Genomic DNA, 20,958 nt, shown 5'->3' with positions numbered 1-20,958 from the left:
GAGAATCTCACGTACGGTTCTGTAGAGTGACACTGAAACTGACTCATCTGTCAACTATTCCACAACTACACCAAAAAAACCTAACTCTGCCCTACGGAAAGTCGCCAGAGTTCGATTAACCTCCAAGTTCGAGATAACGGCTTACATACCAGGTATTGGCCATAATTTGCAAGAACATTCCGTGGTCCTTGTGAGAGGCGGGAAGGTGAAGGACCTACATGGTGTAAGATATCATATCGTTAGAGGAACTTTAGATGCTGTAGGAGTAAAGGATCGTAAGAAGGGGCGTTCCAGTGCGTTGCAGAACATTGTCGTAACTTGTATCATCGCAATGATTCCGTATCGGTTGTTCTGATATGTCAAATGCATAGCCGACCCGATAGTGGAATGTTGCCAGGGGACGAAGCCTGCTATTACGGAGATTGATTATTATCTTATTCGTGTGAAACAACTCGGTGTCCAGGGTATTGCATTCCAGTAAGTTGAGTTTACCCGGACTCCCATTTATTTGGAAAATCTTCGAATGTCTTCACTCTCTCAGAACGAGTTCGGACTACGATTATGGAGATTCAGTGGAGGTTTTGTGAACATTTGGTAATTGGATCAATAAACCCACGGACATTCTTGGTGAGATAAATGAAATACGGGATTTCCCTTCTCCTATTCGTGGGATGATGAAGAGGAAACGGATACTCAATGCCTAATGAGTAAATATGATTCATTGAAGTAACCCGAACTTACTTCAAGACTTTCTATTCAATCATATGGAAAGCTGCATTCGATGAAAGTCGCACCGTGCAGTTTGGTGGGAGATCCTCGACTAACCGGCGGATCCACCCTACAATATGGAGTGAAAAGCCCAAATAAGATTCTAAGATACAGTCGAGATAGAATCGGAATCCGACATATCTGTAAACTCATGTTACACCGGAGCAATGTAGCGAACAAAAAGAAAAATATAGAATCGGATCCGATTTATCGTAATCGATTAGTAAACATGTTGGTTGATCGTATTCTTAAAGATGGCAAGAAATCATTGGCTTATCAGATTCTCTATCAGGCTATGAAGCGGATTAAGGAAAAGACGAATAAGAATCCACTGTCTGTCCCGCGACAAGCAATACGTAGGGTAACTCCCGATATAGTAACAGAATCCAAACGTGTAGGTGGATCGACTTATCGAGTCCCCGTTGAAGTAGTACCTGCAGAAGGAAGAGCTTTGGCTATCCGATGGTTATTGATCGCGTGTCGAAAACGTTCAGGTCGAAGTATGGCTTTAAGATCAAGTGATGAATTAATGGATGCTGCCAGAAATTCTGGTAGTGCTGTACGGAAGAAGGAGGAGACTCACAAGGTGGCAGAAGCTAATAAGGCTTTTGCCCATTTCCGTTAGTTCCGGGTTCGTTTCAATCCACAACCCTCTTATTGGTGGATTGAAACCTTCTACTCCGGAGCGCAGGGTATTAGGAATCAAGATACGCCAGAAGCATATGGATAAGCAGAAATTAAATAATGGGAGAAAGAATATCCAAGTCATAGGGGAAATTTTGTCACTGGTATAGTACCTCATGAAAAAGAGAAAGACTAGTGTCGAATCGTAAAGTCCATAACATCATCGACATGATCAACATGATCGACATGACCAAAGTGATCGACGCAATCGACGCAATCAACATGATCGACATGATCGACATGACTAGAATGATCGACACAATCGACACAATCGACATGATCGACATGATTGGCACTGCCCGCATCCCCGCGACTCCCACCATTCTCAACTATCTCCGCCTGGGGCGGACTACTCACCTCGGGGGGGGGGGGGGATGTCAGGCAACGCCAGCAGATATTTATCCTGTATGTCCCTCACCTCGAATCGATGATTGAGTCGTAGTACATCTAAGGCAAAGCTGGCATCTCCCATGATGTACTCGAGGAGCCGAACTAACGTTGACTTTCCCGTGGTTTATGATAATAAAAGGGAAATGCGTCTGAAAAGAGAGTCAAGGTTTGAAGAAGTATCGTGCGAAAACAAAGGGAAGTCTTCCCGTTTCTTCGGATATTCAATCAATATTAGATTAGTTGACACAGGTGGGATTCTGTGATATACTATGGATCAACAGGCTCATCAGCTTGGGTAATCACCAATCGTTTCGAAAACCAAAAATTACCACGACCGCAACTTTAGAAAGACGCGAAAGCGCAAGCCTATGGGGTCGCTTCTGCGACTGGATCACCAGCACTGAAAACCGTCTTTACATCGGATGGTTCGGTGTCTTAATGATTCCCACCTTATTAACCGCAACCTCTGTATTCATCATTGCTTTCATCGCAGCTCCCCCTGTAGATATCGATGGTATTCGTGAGCCTGTCTCCGGTTCTTTGCTATACGGAAACAACATTATCTCCGGTGCTATCATTCCTACTTCTGCAGCTATCGGTTTACACTTCTACCCAATCTGGGAAGCAGCTTCCGTTGATGAATGGCTATACAATGGTGGTCCTTACGAACTGATCGTTCTTCACTTCCTACTTGGTGTAGCTTGCTACATGGGTCGTGAGTGGGAACTTAGTTTCCGTTTAGGCATGCGTCCTTGGATTGCTGTTGCGTACTCAGCTCCCGTTGCAGCTGCTACCGCTGTGTTCCTGATCTACCCAATCGGTCAAGGAAGTTTCTCTGACGGTATGCCCCTAGGAATTTCTGGTACTTTCAACTTCATGATCGTTTTCCAGGCTGAGCACAACATCCTTATGCATCCCTTCCACATGTTGGGTGTAGCTGGCGTATTCGGCGGCTCTCTATTCAGTGCTATGCATGGTTCTTTGGTAACTTCTAGTTTGATCAGAGAAACTACTGAGAATGAGTCTGCTAATGCAGGTTACAAGTTCGGTCAAGAGGAAGAGACCTACAACATCGTAGCTGCTCACGGTTATTTTGGCCGTTTGATCTTCCAATATGCCAGCTTTAACAATTCTCGCTCTCTGCACTTCTTCTTAGCCGCTTGGCCCGTAGTAGGCATCTGGTTTACTGCCTTGGGTATCAGCACCATGGCATTCAACTTGAATGGTTTTAACTTCAACCAATCCGTGGTTGATAGCCAAGGTCGTGTTATTAACACCTGGGCTGATATCATCAACCGTGCTAACCTAGGTATGGAAGTTATGCATGAACGTAACGCTCATAATTTCCCTCTAGACTTAGCTTCTGTTGAAGCTCCTTCTGTAAACGGATAATACCTGTCTGGTCGTGCAGCATCACTAAATACCAAACCTCGCATAAGGTTTGGTATTTAATGGAGATTCGTCCGATGGAATGAATAGAAATAATAGTAATATCTCGCCATAATCTTACAATTATCAGTTTCCAATCTTGGATTCTGGGGAATCTTTGAAACACCCTTCTAGGATTACAGAGAATGGGAATCAAAGATATTCTCATTCTGATTAGCGGAACGCTTGTAGTCCCGTACCCACTGGAATAGATTGAATAGATTGAGAATACATTTTTCACCTAACATATTTTTTCTTGTATTAATATATAGACGAATAATACGTACGCGCATCGAATGAATGACCCTAGTAGATCTTGTTCTCTCCCTGTAAGAAAGCTGAAAATAGGGGAAGTAGGGGGCGGGACGTAGCCAAGTGGATTCAAGGCAATGGATTGTGGATCCAACACGCGCTGGTTCAATCCCCGTCGTTCGCCCATCAGGTTGGAGAACTCGGTCTTTATCACTCGGAATAAAATAAGTTGATGAGGAGATAGATAAGACATAGATAGGTTTCTTCAACAATTCGAGATTCCCGAGACAGCTTCAGGTAGGTACGAATACACCCACAAATCACCACATCGAAAGTACTCACTCCATTGGGCCTTGAATCTTTCGATATTTATCTATATAATGGAATGTGAGAGGTGGGTATTATCTACCACATATAGATAAAGTGAAGAGAGATCATGAGGTAGAGAGAAGTGGGAGAAGAAAAAGTAAGAAGTCCAGATTTATTCTCTGAAGTTCCGAAGTTAGCAGAAACCGATGGATTCCACTACTCATTTGAATCATTGAAAAATCAAGATCTAGGGAATTTCTAATTGGTCTATTCTCCCAGTTATGAACCCTCCAGTCAAATTATTTGACTTATGAATTCTGAGTTCAATCTTTTTACGGAATCTGCGCGATTCAATGAAGCGGGGTAATAAGCGTGACTCCGGGAATCCTGATGTTACTAACAATACCAATTCCTATGCATCGTTCAGGTGAGAGAAATTTGATCGAAGGAGGTTCTATAGATCTAGCGAAACTAATTAATAGAACTGGTGGAGTAGTAAAAAACCAGCAACAAATTCTGTTGAATCCTTCTATCCTCTTTCTCTATCAATAAGATGCTCACCTGCTGAAAAGGATAGAAAGGGAAAGACACGTAATTCTTACTATTCGGATCAAACGGAAATATTTCCACAACTTCGACGAGGGAAGAACCGCAAGTTCCCATATATAGTGCGATGGATCCTTCGGTTTCAGATGGATGGAGGGTCCGGCTGATGAGGGATCCACTCCCCATCAAGAATATATCCAAGATGTGACTGAGAGGATTGAAAAATCACTGGGGGAAGAAGTATCTAGAAGATTCAAATGAGTTTTTTGAATTCTATTAAATGTGATACTTCGTAAGGATGACTGTTACTAAAATGATTCTGATTCGTTACTTCTCCGGAAAATCCATGACAAGCAAAGGGTTTAATTGGCTACAAACAGCAACATTAAGAAGCGATTCCTTCATTCCCGTTAATATCGGACTTTTGGGACAAATGTTACTCGATCAGGGATCAGTAGATCGGCAGGGAGATGAATCACCGTTCTATTCCGAGCGGAAGGGTCTCTCCAATTTGTCTCTATTTCCACCCCATAAGAATACAATGTCATCTCGTGATGGGTGTATCCCTATCCTATAGCGATATAAGAGATTGGTTAAATTCCATTGACGAGGGGAGTTGGACACTATTCCGGGATTACGCCGATTTTATATGTGGCATTCCTGTCACCAAAGTCTTCTCCATGGAATAAGGATGAGCCGAATTGAATCTAACGAGATCTCTCTTAGAAAAGAGATTTATCGAACTTGATTATCTATCGGATAATCAATTACTCACTGAGGTACCAAGTATATTACTAGAAATTTCCTGTGGTTTCTCGAAGTATGTCTCCTCACAAAGAGACATCTAGAGAATTGGAGGCTTTTCATAGCAACTCAAGGGATGAGTCTGATTCCAGAAATCAGAAGGTTGGGAAGGAGATACCTATCGAAGATACTTGTTTATCTAGTTGAGAGTGAGGAGAGAAATCCAGAATATGATTCAATGAAAAGATCTGGAAATGGCTTTGTAGGCAGTTACTCCCGGAGGAAAGAGCAATATCCACTGATGATTCTCCAGAGGCGGTGACACGGCTTTTCAACAGAATCATCTATACATGAACTAGGTAGTGGGTCCCACCGCCGATGGAACTCCTATTAAGACATATTTGGCAGAAGAATGATATAAGAATTCCGTGTCCTTTCGGTATCGGAAAGAATATCTCATTTATGGAAAGTAGAGAGAGGATTGTCGCATTTTACACTCGACTCTCCTTTATTGTTGGGAGATCCTTTCTCCCCTTCTGTAGCGGGAATAGCAGAAAATGATTCCAATAAATGGTATTGATTTCTTCCTAGAATCGTAAGGGTTCTTCCAATTAGTGGGGTTAGATTCCCACGGAAATGAGGGGGAATTTTCTATTCTACACGCCTATGTCACAACTAATAAATGAATCAAGAAACCGACTGACTGGATTTCTTTTAAGAGTTAAAAAAATCGAATTTGATGTTCCAGTAAGGTAAGAATTGGTAGTAGTAGCGAGGAACCTAGGAAAGCCTTTCTATCGAGAGGAGATCTATCATTTGGTGGAATACTTGACGAGGAATCAGAGATGCGAAAATTGCGCATACTTCGATCTTGATAAGATTATTTCAAACCGTTTAGAGATCCTTTCGATGTAACCTGTAGAAAGAACTGATGGAAGTGAAAATCCTACTTTTTCAGATGAATCGGGAGAGGGAGGTAACATATCTTCAACATACTCTCTAGTTAGGGTATATGAACGAAATAGGTTAATATCTCTCTACTCAGTATACACGCTCTTTCGCAGTGACTATTCTGTACATTAGCTAGTGAATATCATCCAGAATCAACTATCAAATTGGGTAGCCGGGAGGGGGGCGAGGGATCTACTGGGTGTAACAAGAATTGCAATTGAATAGAGATTATTGGAATTGAGGGGTAACATAGAGCGTTTGTTGCATGAATGTATTATTTCCCCAATTGATGAATAGCCAGATGTTCGGTCAAATGTGCACAGGGTGGCTTGATACAATCAGAGACTTGTCCTTTTTCCCCTTCCAAGAGAGTATTCGCAGAAATAAGATCCGACTTAGGTAGATCAATCTATGATCTGTCGATATTAAGCACTAAATAATATTGGTATCACTATTCGTAGTACGGCTGGGAGGAACAACAAGTATCCCAAGGAATTTACCAATATATCATCTATTTACCGAATCATTATTCCCAAGTATATTAGTGAAGAAGCTTCGACAGATGGGATTGATTATCTTGTCTATAAATTGAACAATATAGATTATCCACTGCTTGATTTCCTTCTGAGTTCACTCAACCTCGATGAGAAGATATCCTTTCTCAAGAGAATCTTCGGTAGAAAAGATAGTTTCTTCATCGAGTCCGGATTGTTAATGGATGAAGAATCGGTAGGCTCCTCAATCTTCCTAAAACCGCAGTTATCCATTTCTTGTTGAATCATCCTGTATCGAATGTATTGGAACAAAACTCCCGAATGGTGCTTATTCCGCTACGGGAAGGCAGGATTGGGATCTGTTTCTGGATAATTTGAATTATGGGAAAGGTTCGAATAGGAATATTGGGAGTATTTCGGGATCCATTTCCGATGAAGTAGATACACCAAACTTTATAGATTACTCGCATTTACCCGTATTGAAACTGTGCCGGAAGGGATTTTATCTCAATAATCAGAAGAAGGGATTCGTTGGTTGGAGGATACAGCAGTAGTTACTCTGACATCTTAGAGAATTCGTATACGGGCTCCGGTGGATGAAGTCATCCCATCTCTTGAAATAGGATCCTTAGATACAAAAAATATCACTTCATCTATTCAATCCCAAGTGTCTGATTCGTTGTTACCCAATTCCTCGCAACGAACGGAAAGGGAAACTATTGATCATATACTCGCAACAACCGAACGACTCCATCTGATCTGGATGAATCTGCGATACCACCACTAACTCATTCAGATAGATTCTTGACTCTATTTCGGATCTAAGAGGACTACTGACGGGGTTGAACTTATCTCCTCGCGAAACGGGAGATTCGTCTCTATCTTCATGTGGTAGCGATGGAAATTACTTGGAAAGAACATTGATAACTCTAAGCTATCGGCTGATTGGCGATCTCGACCCCGTCTCAAAAATTCGGGAGTGGATCAAGTCGATTCGGAGGGATCCATTGAGAAGAGATCAAACTCGAGGAATGATTCTATTGGGAATCAATTCTATCAAAATGATTCACACATTGGTTATTTTTGGGAATCAGAAGAATCTGAGACGCTTTATTGGTCAAAGAAATTCTCATTATGCAGCAGTGTAGCATCAAGATCTCCAACAGGATTAACTGGAGAGAAGGTTCTGTACGAAAATACGAGGCTTGCAGATACACGTGTCTAAAAAGAACCTATTCTTCCATCTCATCTCATTTATTTTCGATGAGTTATCAAAGGATTTAAACAAATATAAGATCTCTTGGATCTTTTGGAGAGACAATATCTGCGAGAAATGGAGCCCATTCGGAGAATATATACCTCGGTTTTTCACCCCTAACTGGTGGGAGATACTTTTATGATCTGATTAGAGAGATATATCCAGAAATAGTACTCAAAGTAAGTGATTGACTTGAATTACACTTTCCCCGGAATTACGGAAAGAGTTGCTGAGGATATAGGTAATGCTAGAGCTTGTTTATCGTTAAGCCTAAGATCAAGATTCAGAAACGATTCCATCAGTAACGTATTATCTAAAATAGATCTCTCTATTTTCGAAGAAATTACTAACTAAACGCAGGTGTCGCATTCGAGAATGGTCAGTCTTTAGATTTTCGAATTAAGTATGCCCCATCCTACCTCGTTTTCTCGATATTATTTGTTCTTGCATTTCTCAAGCATTATTTATCTGCTGTTTCGGGTTCCAATTCCCCTCACTTGTGGAAACGTTTCAATATCACCGGATATTTAATAGACCCAATGCGTGGGTTTTATCTGGAAAAGGTAATGTATTCTCCCTCGACAAGGTAAATGTAAACGAAAGATCTACTGATACATTCCCTGAAGAGATTCCTGAATTTATACAAATAATATAATCTTCTATTACCTTGTGAAAAATGAACTAGATTCGTGGATACTTCGTAGGAAAAGCTCCGACACCCTTAAGATTAATAAACAATTACTGACTCAATATCTAGTGACAAATAAAACTATTTCCAAGTATGAATCGAAATTAAATTCCAATTACGATTCATTGAGCGGTGGGATTAATCACGAACCCACCCCAGAAAGAAGGATCTAATCTTTTGTCATACCTACTTCGGATTCGTCAAAATGATCTATCAAATTACGAGATCTGTGAGTTGGATCCTGCGGAGAAGTGGGCTCTTCTTGCCCTTGAAAGAAATATTCTCCTTTCAGCGACAATGAGACGAAAAGGCATTCCGAATATTCCATGTCGTGACGTACCTATTTTGCTTTCATCAGGATTATTACCATCTGAAGGAGTTCACTAGTAGGACCCATAGAAACTGGACGATCTTATGTAGTTAGGGATATAGCATCCAATTCCTACTTTCCGTCGGTGAGACTGCCATTGAGGAAGTTGTTATACAACAGATCATATTTCAATAATGTACGTGGGACTTTCATTTCGAAACAGAGCGTAAACCGATTGAATCTTATTTTTGCAATAGCAAAAGAGATGTCTCCCTGTACGATATGGATTCAAGACATTCATGAGTTGAATGTTAATCGCCTGTATCACAGATTAGAAGCCGATCCCAGATTCTTACTCTGCCTAATATTTGAGGAGTATCGGTAATGGGCGCAGGAATCCTTGCATTCGCAAGAATCTCGTTATTGCTTCGACTCATGTACCTGCAAAGGTAGATCCAGCTTCAATAGCTCCGAATTGGTCGAACTAATTGATAAATCTCCGAGGGTCTAACAGGCGTCAGCGTCAAAAAGAAATTGTCAATTCTCTCGCGTGTCAAAGGCTTTGAAATAGAAGCTGATCCCTCTTTTCTCGAAGGTACTGGGTCTGGAACTACGGGTTATAGCAAACGAGATCTATTTTCTCCTGCTAATGAAGCATTAGTTAATCACTACTTCTAGAGAAGAAAGATTGTATCCGATAGTGCAATTAAATTAGCTTTACGTAGACAAAATTCAATTGTTACGTATATAGGTAACGGAATCCGATTCGGTTCTGGATATGAAATACTTCCTTACAATATAGGAAAAGCTATTCTGAAAAATGGTTTGATAGATACTTCCCCTGCAGATCCCTCATTTATTGGTAGTAATACACTGAAGAAGAGGTTTTACCACTTGTATAACTGGTATTTGGAACCTTTAATAACCGAGTCAACAATTAAGGAATTCGCTATACTTCCGCATATCTTAGGGCTATTGGCCGGATTAGCAGCTCGTGATCCTTGGTTCGGAATGGATATGAGAGAGGAAGAGAATCTCGTTGTTATTGATAAAGTTGTAGAGAATGATTCTAACTTAGCCTGTGGTATCTCGGAAAACCTTTTGAGGGATTTCTTATGTTCAGAAATCTGTAGAAGTAGAAGTCAATTCGCTAATAGTCCTCCTCTTCCTTCTTCCATCGAACCCAGGTATTCTCCAGATATAATCTCTGCGAGTCGTTCTTATAAATCTACAAAGAAGGGGGTGTCTAAGATTCCAACTGATTCTGAAATGGAACAGTCGAGTGAAGTAGACTCGATTCCGAAGGAAGTGTCGCGTGGGATTACTTGGTCCCAAATTTTGGCGTTTTGGTTTCATGCGAAGTGGCAGTTATGAATCGATAAGAGTATTATCCGAATCGAATAATTTGTATAATTCGATCTTTTTCATCGGAATCAGGATCAAATCCCCAACGGGATTTCGAATTGAATAAGATTAAGTCTAGTGGAAAGAAATCGCATAAGAGAAAGGATATCTTTTCAGTTACAAGAGAGCCTCGGGTAAATCGAGACAAAGAGACATTAAAAGATTAGAAAATTAATTGGATAATCTATCATTACGCGAGCAATTTCTTGAATTAGGAATCCCCAACTCATCTAATCAATACGAAACGCAATGTAATCGATCCGATGAACCAATTCTATTCCTGGGGGGCGCTTCACCTGGGATCCCATGCTTCTATCTCAGCCGGATCATAACATTCCCTCTTCACGTCATAGTTTATTAGCGAAACAAGAACTGGTACGGAGGCTTTATGTTACTTACGGTACGAGGAGGGAGCGCGAGAAACATTTCTCAAATGAAAAGATTAGAAATTTCTTTCTTCTTCGTGGATATGACCGGAAATCGATAACTGAATTATCTACCAAGCGGTGGAAGAATTTCCCTTCGGGTGAAGAACGACACTTTGAATACGTCAAAGAAAACCTAATTCATGCATAGTATATTTTGCAATACCCGCAGATATTTGTTCCTATTCACTCGTATCAAAGCATTCCAATGGAAGATTTGCAAGAGCGATTCCTTCGTTTCAGGCTTATTGGTTCATAGAGATAGATGGATGAGACGGAATCGTCACTCATCCAAAGATTTTCTCATTCATAACATGTTGTTTTGAAAGTTACCACTACCTATATCAATCTATTTCGATTTAGTGGGACGTCACCGGATCGAATAACAAGACAATTATTGAATGGGGAATTCGATATCGCATCATAAAATCTCGGATATTCTTGACTCAGTCTGGATCCCTAGCAATATATAGGGCTATTCAGGATTCGAATTGGTGGAAAGGAAGATACATCTTTTCCCCTTACTGATGCAAACTTCTGCTTATAGAATTCGGATAATTACTAAGTTATAGATCACCTTCGGAGTCTTCCTATTCGGGAGATGGAAGCAACATTCGAAATCAAGAAGGAGTAGGAATCTCTTATATGGAAAATGTAGGAAGTAGTTCGTAGAGGACGTAGTAGTTTTCCAACATCCTTATCGGAACAAATCCTTGATGAAGATGTCGATCCATTCTGTTTGAGATTCTCCGGAGATTCAATTTCTCGGTGATCAACGGTAAATGGGGAGGAAGGAGGGGCATTCCCTCATTCATCTTTACATTCCAAAAATTCATTCTAAAGTTTGGATTTTCCCGTATCCAACTAGAGATAATCAGGATTTCAAGTCCTTTCCATTGTTTCCATTGGAAGGGCTCTAAGGACACCGGGTCCTTAGGGGATGGACCATCTAACCGAATCCCAAAATTTTAGTTCATTCAAATCACTAATAGGGATTCTTGGTGACATCCTAACTAATGCCCCGACTAACTACTAGGATTTCTGGTCCTAGTCCAGATACTGGGGTCTCGTGACGCAGTTTCATCACACTCTAATTGGCTACTACGACTTTCAGTCCCACCTCAGGTACTAGGATTTTTAGTCCCCTCGAAGGATTTCAAGTCCCCGTCTTCTTCAAGGATTTCCAGTCCTGTCTTCTTCAAGGATTTGAAGTCCCCTGATAAGGATTTCTAGTCCCGTTGAAAGACCTACTTGGATCTCCTCGAATCTCGGGATTCTGAGTCCCAGCCTCACTTGAGAAAGAAGCAGAAGGTGTTTCCTATTCGATACCTAATACTTCAGTATCCAAATCCCCGGACGGCGGAGAATTCTGGTCTCAATAATCAACAATCGGAGGATTTGCATCCCCATGTTTGAGGGTTGGGCACTGGAAAGACCAGAATCCTCCGAGGATTTTTCTTCCTATTGGGAGTTTGGGAGGCACCGGAGAGACCACTTGTCTCTCGAATCGAGGAGGTATTTCGAGTGCTCATTGGGAGATAAGCAAATCAATTGAATGTGAATCTTTAGTGGTAGAGAGAATAAATCTTTGATAAATCTTTTAGTATATAAGGGTTCGATCTGAATAAGGGTACGAGACCTTCTGCCCCGAGGAAGTATTTCGAGTGCTCATTTGGGAGATAAGCAAATCAATTGAATGTGAATCTTTAGTGGTAGAGAGGATAAATCTTTGATAAAGCTTTTAGTAGATAAGGGTTCGATCTGAATAAGTGTACGAGACCTCCTACCCCGAGGAGGTACTCATTTGGGAGATAAGCAAATCAATTGAATGTGAATCTCTAGTGGTAGAGAGGATAAATCTTTGATAAACCTTTGAATAGATAAGGGTTCGATCTGAATAAGGGTACGAGACCTCCTACCCCGAGGAGGTACTCATTTGGGAGATAAGCAAATCAATTGAATGTGAATCTCTAGTGGTAGAGAGAATAAATCTTTGATAAACCTTTGATAAAGCTTTTAGTAGATAAGGGTTCGATCTGAATAAGGGTACGAGACCTTCTGCCCCGAGGAGGATTCGGACCTCCACGCTCTTCAGCACAAATTTTGAATCTGGCGTGTCTACCATTTCACCATCGAGGCTCTACTCCTTATTCCTTACCTTTTTACTTCCCACCACCCCATCTTTCTCTATGTATGGGGTCCGGAATATGTTTCTATCAATTCGATCCTAGTCCCTCATCAAAAGCAACCCTTTACTTATTTTTCCCAATCTTATTTCTTCGTCTCTCTATATCGAAAAGGATTTCCAGTCCCCTGGAGGGACTTCTAGTCCCCCTGCTGAAGGATTTATAGTTCTCTCCAAGGATTTTCAGTCCTCCTGTTGAAGGATTTCCAGTCCCCGGGAAGAAAAAAGGATCCATAAATTTGTTCTGTATCGATTCCATCCCAGCTCCTCGTCAAGAGCAAACCCTTTCTCCTCCTCTACCGATCCTGTTTCTTCGTCTCTCTCCATCTATAAGGATTTGAAGTCCTGTCTTATTCAAGGATTTCCAGTCCTCTTCAGGGATTTCAAGTCCCCCGTCTTATCCAGGATTTATAGTCCTCTTCAGGGATTTCAAGTCCCCTGTCTTATCCAAGGATTTATAGTCCTCTTCAGGGATTTCAAGTCCCCTGTCTTATCCAAGGATTTATAGTCCTCTTCAGGGATTTCAAGTCCCCTGTCTTATCCAAGGATTTATAGTCCTCTTCAGGGATTTCAAGTCCCCTGTCTTATCCAAGGATTTGAAGTCCTCTTAAGGGATTTCAAGTCCCCTGTCTTATTCAAGGATTTCCAGTCCTGTCTTATCCAAGGATTTATAGTCCTCTTAAGGGATAAGTCCCCCGTACTCTTCAGGGATTTCAAGTCCCCCGTACTCTTAAGGGATTTCAAGTCCCCCGTACTCTTAAGGGATTTCAAGTCCCCCGTACTCTTAAGGGATTTCAAGTCCCCTGTCTTATCCAAGGATTTCCAGTCCCCTGAGAAGGATTTCAAGTCCCCCGCCCCCGATAAGGATTTCAAGTCCCCCGCCCCCGATAAGGATTTCAAGTCCCCCGATAAGGATTTGAAGTCCTCTTCAAGGATTTTCAGTCCCCTGAGAAGGATTTCGAGTCCTTTGAGAAGGATTTGAAGTCCCCTGAGAAGGATTTCAAGTCCCCTTTCTTCTTTAAGGATTTGAAGTCCTCTTCAAGGATTTTCAGTCCCCTGAAGAGGATTTCAAGTCCCCTGTCTTCTTTCTTTAAGGATTTGAAGTCCTCTTCAAGGATTTTCAGTCCCCTGAAGAGGATTTCAAGTCCCTTTTCTTCTTTAAGGATTTGAAGTCCTCTTCAAGGATTGTCAGTTCCCTGAAGAGGATTTCAAGTCCCTTTTCTTCTTTAAGGATTTGAAGTCCTCTTCAAGGATTGTCAGTTCCCTGAAGAGGATTTCAAGTCCCTTTTCTTCTTTAAGGATTTGAAGTCCTCTTCAAGGATTGTCAGTTCCCTGAAGAGGATTTCAAGTCCCCTGTCTTCTTTAAGGATTTGAAGTCCTCTTCAAGGATTTTCCGTCCACTGAAAAGGATTTCAAGTCCAAGGATTTCCAGTCCCCTGGAAGGGTCTATGAATCGGACTAGATACATTATACAAAATCAAACCGTCAAATGCAAGACCTAATTCTCCTTGTTATCTATCACTCTCGCTCGGATCTCCCTCAGTGAGGGAGATTTGACGATCGAGAAGGATTTCAAGTCCAAGGAAGATTTTCAGTCCCCTCGAAAGGATCTATGAATTCGACCCATTTCTATTATAGCTAAGAAAACTGTCGAGCGCAAGACCTAATTTTCCTTGTTATCTATCAATCTCGATCGGATCTCCCTCAGTGAGGGAGATTTGACGAGAAAGATCTCAATTCCAAAGATTTTGAGTCCCCTCGAAAGGGTCTATGAATTCTATTATAGCTAAGAAAACTGTCGATTGCAAGACCTAATTTTCCTTGTTATCTATCAATCTCGTTTTGAGATCCCTCGGTCTCAGTAGAGGGAGACTTTGACGAGAAAGATTTCAAGTCCAAGGAAGATTTTGAGTCCCCTCGAAAGGGTCTATGAATTCGACCCATTTCTATTGTAACTCAGAATGCCGTCGATTGCAAGACCTAATTTTCCTTGTTATCTATCAATCTCGATCGGATCTCCCTCAGTGAGGGAGATTTGACGAGAAAGATCTCAATTCCAAAGATTTTCAGTCCCCTCGAAAGGATCTATGAATTCGACCCATTTCTATTGTAACACAGAATGCCGTAGAGCGCAAGACCTAATTTCTTGGATTTGATTTCAATTCCAGGGGACCGCCATGGGCCTTAATTTGTTATCGCTGCAAAATCGTCCTGACGATAAGGAGTCGATTCCAAGTTAAGGGATTTAACGTCCCCTGGACTAACTATGAATCATAGATGTACTATCAAAGTCCAGAGGATTGTCGCTGCAAAATTGCCCCTGTCCAAGAATTTACAGTTCACTAGGAAATCATAGCTAGATCAATTATAGCTAAGAAAACTGTCGATTGCAAGACCTAATTTTCCTTGTTATCTATCAATCTCGATCGGATCTCCCTCAGTGAGGGAGATTTGACGAGAAAGATCTCAATTCCAAAGATTTTGAGTCCCCTCGAAAGGATCTATGAATTCGACCCATTTCTATTGTAACTCAGAATGCCGTCGATTGCAAGACCTAATTTTCCTTGTTATCTATCACTCTCGTTTTGAGATCCCTCGGTCTCAGTAGAGGGAGATTTGACGAGAAAGATTTCAAGTCCAAAGATTTTGAGTCCCCTCGAAAGGATTTCTGAATTTGATCCATTGATAGTGTACATCAGAATGCCGTCGAGCGCAACCCCCGTTTCTATTAAATTGAAAGAATCTGCGGCGGAAAGAAGAATTGGTCTCTTTTGCTTTCTTCTAGAAGTCTGAAGGCAACCCCGCCTTGAACGTACAGGTATCGGATGAAATGACTTATCCATTAGACGAAATTGGAGCATGGAATTCATCGGGAAGCGACCTGAATTGCTACGGAGCAGAAGACTGGGGGTGTGAACCGAATCATTTACACAACCGCTCCCATATGGGAATCACTTAGTCGCATGTACCATTAGGAGGGTTCAATCCTTGTAGTACTGCAAAGGATTGAACAATATTATGGATACCATCAGGAAATACTTATATCTCCTCCGGAAGAGACGAATGATCATTGGGAGGCGCGTGATCATTTCTCCGACACTGTTTCATCACCAATTACGGAAATGGACTAGTTGGAGCGACGGAAGTGGCTTTGGATACAAATCATTCAGAAAGATTCCATTATTTCATGTGACAACTCAAAATAGGTCTGGAATGAGGTATTCCGTGTAATCTCGATGATGGGATCCATTGATATACCCAGTAGAGTTGATGCTGGTACACGAACAATCATAGCTATTTCAATGGAACTCTTCGAAATCGAAGTAGATGGAGAAACTAATGGATCCTGTATGTAAATTGTTGATGTGTCACCCCCTTCGGTGAACATTAATTTAATTATCTTCGGATAGTGATATATAGAAATGACACTTGTAATGGGAGCTACCAGAACTAATGGGTACGAGCCAGCTTTCCATCCATGCCAGAAGGGGTAGGGTTTACCGGAAAAACCTGCTAATGGAGGGATACCCCCTGGGGATGGTAAACGTATAACTAGAGAGAATGTTAGAACAGGATCCTTCATGTATGGTCCCGCATAATCCCTAATGTTATCAGTTCCGGTTCGTGAACCAGATAAAGTGATGCGAGCGAAAGTCCCTAGATTCATGAATATGTAGATAGAAGTATAACTTATCATACTCGCATAGCCATTATCAGGATCCGCAGCAAGTATTCCAATCAGAATATATCCGATTTGGCTTATGGAGGAATATGCTAGCATACGTTTCATGCTTGTCTGAGTAACAGCAATTAGATTCCCCAATACCATGCTAAGGGTAGCTAATATTCCCAAAGCGAGATGCCATTCACTGGATAGGTATGAGAAAGTAATACCGAGGAGTCGTGTAGATAAAGCTAGAGCTGCTACTTTGGAAGTAGCAGAAAAAGAAGCAACGACTGGTGTAGGAGAGTTAGAGTCGGAGAGGAGATCCTCGATCTTCCCGCTCATTCAGAACCGTGCATGAAATTCTCACTTCACACGGCTCCTAGTTCGTAAGAGATTTCTAAGCTCCCAGAACCTTCCCCGTGTGTGTATCAAATCCACTTCTTCCTCGGTAATTCAATATGAGTAATAATTGGTAGCTTCTCGGGAAATCCCCTATCAGTGATTCCTTTTTAAAATGGTAGTTACCAACGTGGATACCTAATTACATCAAACGTGAGTGACGGGACCTTAAAGATTATACTGTATTATACCACAAGTGGGATTAACTAGCATCCATGGCTGAACGGTCAAGGCACCCAACTCATAATTGGCGAATTCGCAGGTTCGACTCCTGTTGGATGCAAACAAATGGGGGGAGAGGGTTTCATTCGGGTGACAAAGTGAGTAACCGAAATAGGGAGGTGGAGTATAATGGGTTCCGAAAACTATACGGGAACCAAGAAGTGGAAGCAATTATGAATTCGGATAGTAAGAGAGTTTGTTTGAATTGGAAGAGCTAAAGGGACACGAGAAAAATTATGGATAAATTGATAAATCAGATACTTACTGAAAAAACTATTCCTCCATTGCAACGAAACCAGTATACCTCCGATGTGAATCCAGAATCGAACAAGACTGAAGTCAAGAATTGGATTGAGCAACTTTTCAACGTTAAAGTAAGACACATGAATAGTCACCGACTACCAGATAGAAGGCGTAGGGGTAGAGCGTCCGGGTCGATGCATCGTAAGAGAATGATTATTACGCTTCACAAAAATGATTCCATTCCGCTATTTCTGAGCAAGTAACCCCCGCAAATTTCACTAACGACAAGGAGGAAGAGGAGATATGGTTATCTGATTATATAAAGCCTATACGCCTGGCACACGCAATAGATCCGTTTCAAGTTTTGAAGAAGTGACGAGATGTAAATCCCGGAAAGGACTGACTCGTGGTAGTGGACCAAGGAGCGGACGTACTAGTGGAGGGACTATTACTGCTAGGCATAGAGGAGGTGGTCATAAACGACTATATCGTGAAATTGATTTCCGACGGAATAAAAAAGATGTTGTTGGAAGAGTGGCAAGTGTCGAGTACGACCCCAACCGCAATGCATACATATGTCTCGTGAATTATGTGGATGGTGAAAAGAAACATATCTTACATACTTGAGGGGTAGAAATCGGAGACACTGTAGTATCCAGCCCCGAAGCATCTATTTCAAGTGGAAATGCCCTACCTTTGAGTGCGACTCGAATAAGTGATTCACGTATTCGGAAATAACCGATTGGATTTAGGGTTGAGTCCATAAACCCAACACTAGACTCGAGATTCTTGGATCTTCCGAGGTGGACTTCGATAGGGAAACCGAGGAGGGACAATAGCGGGTGGTCAGGTGTAATAGTATCAAATAGCTATTAACCTGCAGAGGTAGGATAATATGGAGAGAACTGGATGGTCTCGAACAGGGACAAGAAATCAAAGGGGCATCCTCTGTTCGGTGTGGCCGAAAGGCAGAGGAAACGGGTCACTCGCCGCGTTCGGTATGACGGTCAAAGGCAGAATCGAAGCCACGAAGCGGAGTGAGAATGAGTCTCCCGGGGGGACTCAATCCCGGTATTGAAAATGTCTCCTAAGTTATCTAGAACATCAAATGATGTTGGCGTGAATGACTGAATTCATTGATTCTGTTGCTGAATGAGTTGCGAGACAGAAGCCAGATGCCGGTGGAGAACCCGAGGGTGTAGAAAAAGCTGGATATGCGAGTTTACCCTAGAACTGGTACTTTCATTTCTCGTTGGCGACATCCGGCGAGGATATCGCCTTCTGTATCCGGAAAGCTGTATGCTTTGAAAAGGGCTCGTACAGTTTGGGAAGAGATTCTATCCCGAATACTGGGGAGTAAAGGGTCTACTTCAACCAAGATACCTCTAGGTACGGTCATACATAACGTAGAAGTAATACCCGGGAGAGGTGGATGATTAGTTAGAGCGGCTGGTGCTACGGCAAAAGTGATTGCAAAGGAAGGTTGATTGGCTACATTAAGATTACCCCCCGGCGAGGTTCGTTCAGTATCTCAGAATTGTTTAGCTACTGCGGGACGAGTCGGAAACGTCGACATCAATAATGAGGGTTCGGGAAAGGCTGGATCTACGCGGTGGTTAGGTAAACGTCCAAAAGTGAGGGGTACAGCTATGAATCCCGTCGATCATCCGCATGGGGGGGGGGAAGGCAGAACACCCATCGGTAGGAAGAAGCCATTAACTCCATGGGGTTGTACGGCACTCGGAATGAGGAGTCGGGAAAGCGGTAGATACAGCAATCCGTTCATCCTTCGCCGCCGTAAAAGTAATTAATTGGTAGAAAGACTGGGTGGAGGGTAATTAACTATGGCACGTCCACTCAAGAAGGGTCCTTTTGTAGCTAATGATCCAGTAAGAAGAATCGAAATTCTCAATATCCGGAAGGAGAAAAAGATAATAATAACCTGGTCTCGTGCTTCCGCAATAGTTCCTATCATGATCGGTCATACCATTGCTGTTTACGATGGGCGGGAGCATCTACCCATTTATATAACTGACCGTATGGTGGGTCACAAACTGGGTGAATTTGTACCTACCCGGAGTTTCCGGGGACATGCCAGAAGCGATAAAAAATCTCGTCGATAATTGGGGAATCATATTTCATGGGAACCGAGAAAGAATCAGAGGTAAAGGAGGCGCAAGCTTCGTCCAGACGTGTTAATATGTCGTCTACAAAAGTACGACGAGTCATTAATCAGATTCGGAATTGTTCGTATGAACAAGCCCTTGTACTACTCGAATTTATGCCTCGCAGAGCATGTCACCCCATATTGCAATTGATCCTTTCCGCAGCCGCAAATGCTAATAACAATTATGGATTGACTAAATCTAATTCGTTCATCAGCGAAGCCTGAGTGGATAACGGTACCAGTCTGAAGAGATTTCGACCCAGGGCTCAGGGACGTGGTTACCCAATCAGAAAACCTACCTGTCACGTGATTACTAAAATGAAGAGCAAAAGGTAGAGCCGATACTAACTACATATTGACAAGTAGAAGTGGGGGAGGGGTTGTATGTATATATATATACATATATATGTGTATATATATATATATACCGGGTAGATATTGGTATTGAAATACAGGAAAACATCTACGGGGCAAAAGATTCATCCACTTGGTTTTTGACTTGGCATAAATCAGAGGCATTACTCCCACTGGTTCGCGCAACCAAAAGATTATCCGAGATTCCCCGAGGAAGATGAGAGAATACGTACTTGCGTTAGGGAGTATGTACGGAAGCATATAAGGGATTCCTCAAATTATGGGGGAATTGCACATATAGAGATCTACCGGAAGACGGACCTAATTCAGATAGAAATTCATACGGGATTTCCAGATCTATTGATTGAGGGACGTAGCCTGGGAATCGACCAATTGAAAGCGAATATGGAAGAATCATTAGGTTTTGGGAATCGGAAGCTTCAAATAATCCCGAATAATATCCTCCAGCCGTATGGCGAACCGAGAATTCCGGCGGAACATATTGCTCCACAATCAGAGAATAGAGTAGCTTTCCGTAGGACTATGAAAAAAGCTATTGAACTAATTAGAGAAACTAATAGTGGGGGCGTTAGGATACAAATAGCGGGGCGTCTCAATGGTAATGAAATGGCTCGCATTGAGTGGGCCAGAGAAGGTAGAGTCCCCCTCCAAACTATCAGGGCTCGTATTGGTTATTGCTACCACCCAGCTCAAACCATCTATGGGGTTTTAGGCATAAAGATTCGGGTATTCCGGGATATGGGATAATTATTCCTACTTTCCGACCCCCCACCCCTCCCGTTCCCTCCTCTCCTACTCTCTTGGGGAGTTGAAAATACTTAATAGATATTGGGATACATGATTACTTTGTGGTGCCAGGATCCGCAGGCTTATTCTATTCCAATTCCATAGGGGGGAGGGGAGCATACAGTAACGTCTCGATAAATTTCTGCTACGCTTAGTGTGCGACTCGACCGAATGAAGTTCCTCTGTTTATAGATAAGACGGATTGGTAGGTGGATCCCCACTGCTAATAACTGGAATGTCAGCTGGGGTTCGTAGCCGTATCA

This window comes from Dipteris shenzhenensis, unplaced genomic scaffold (genome assembly GCF_047967505.1).
Source record: "Dipteris shenzhenensis isolate YYH24624 ecotype China unplaced genomic scaffold, Dip_SZ_1.0 scaf0117, whole genome shotgun sequence".
NCBI classification, from domain to species: domain Eukaryota; kingdom Viridiplantae; phylum Streptophyta; class Polypodiopsida; order Gleicheniales; family Dipteridaceae; genus Dipteris; species Dipteris shenzhenensis.
This window is presented reverse-complemented; position numbering follows the sequence as displayed.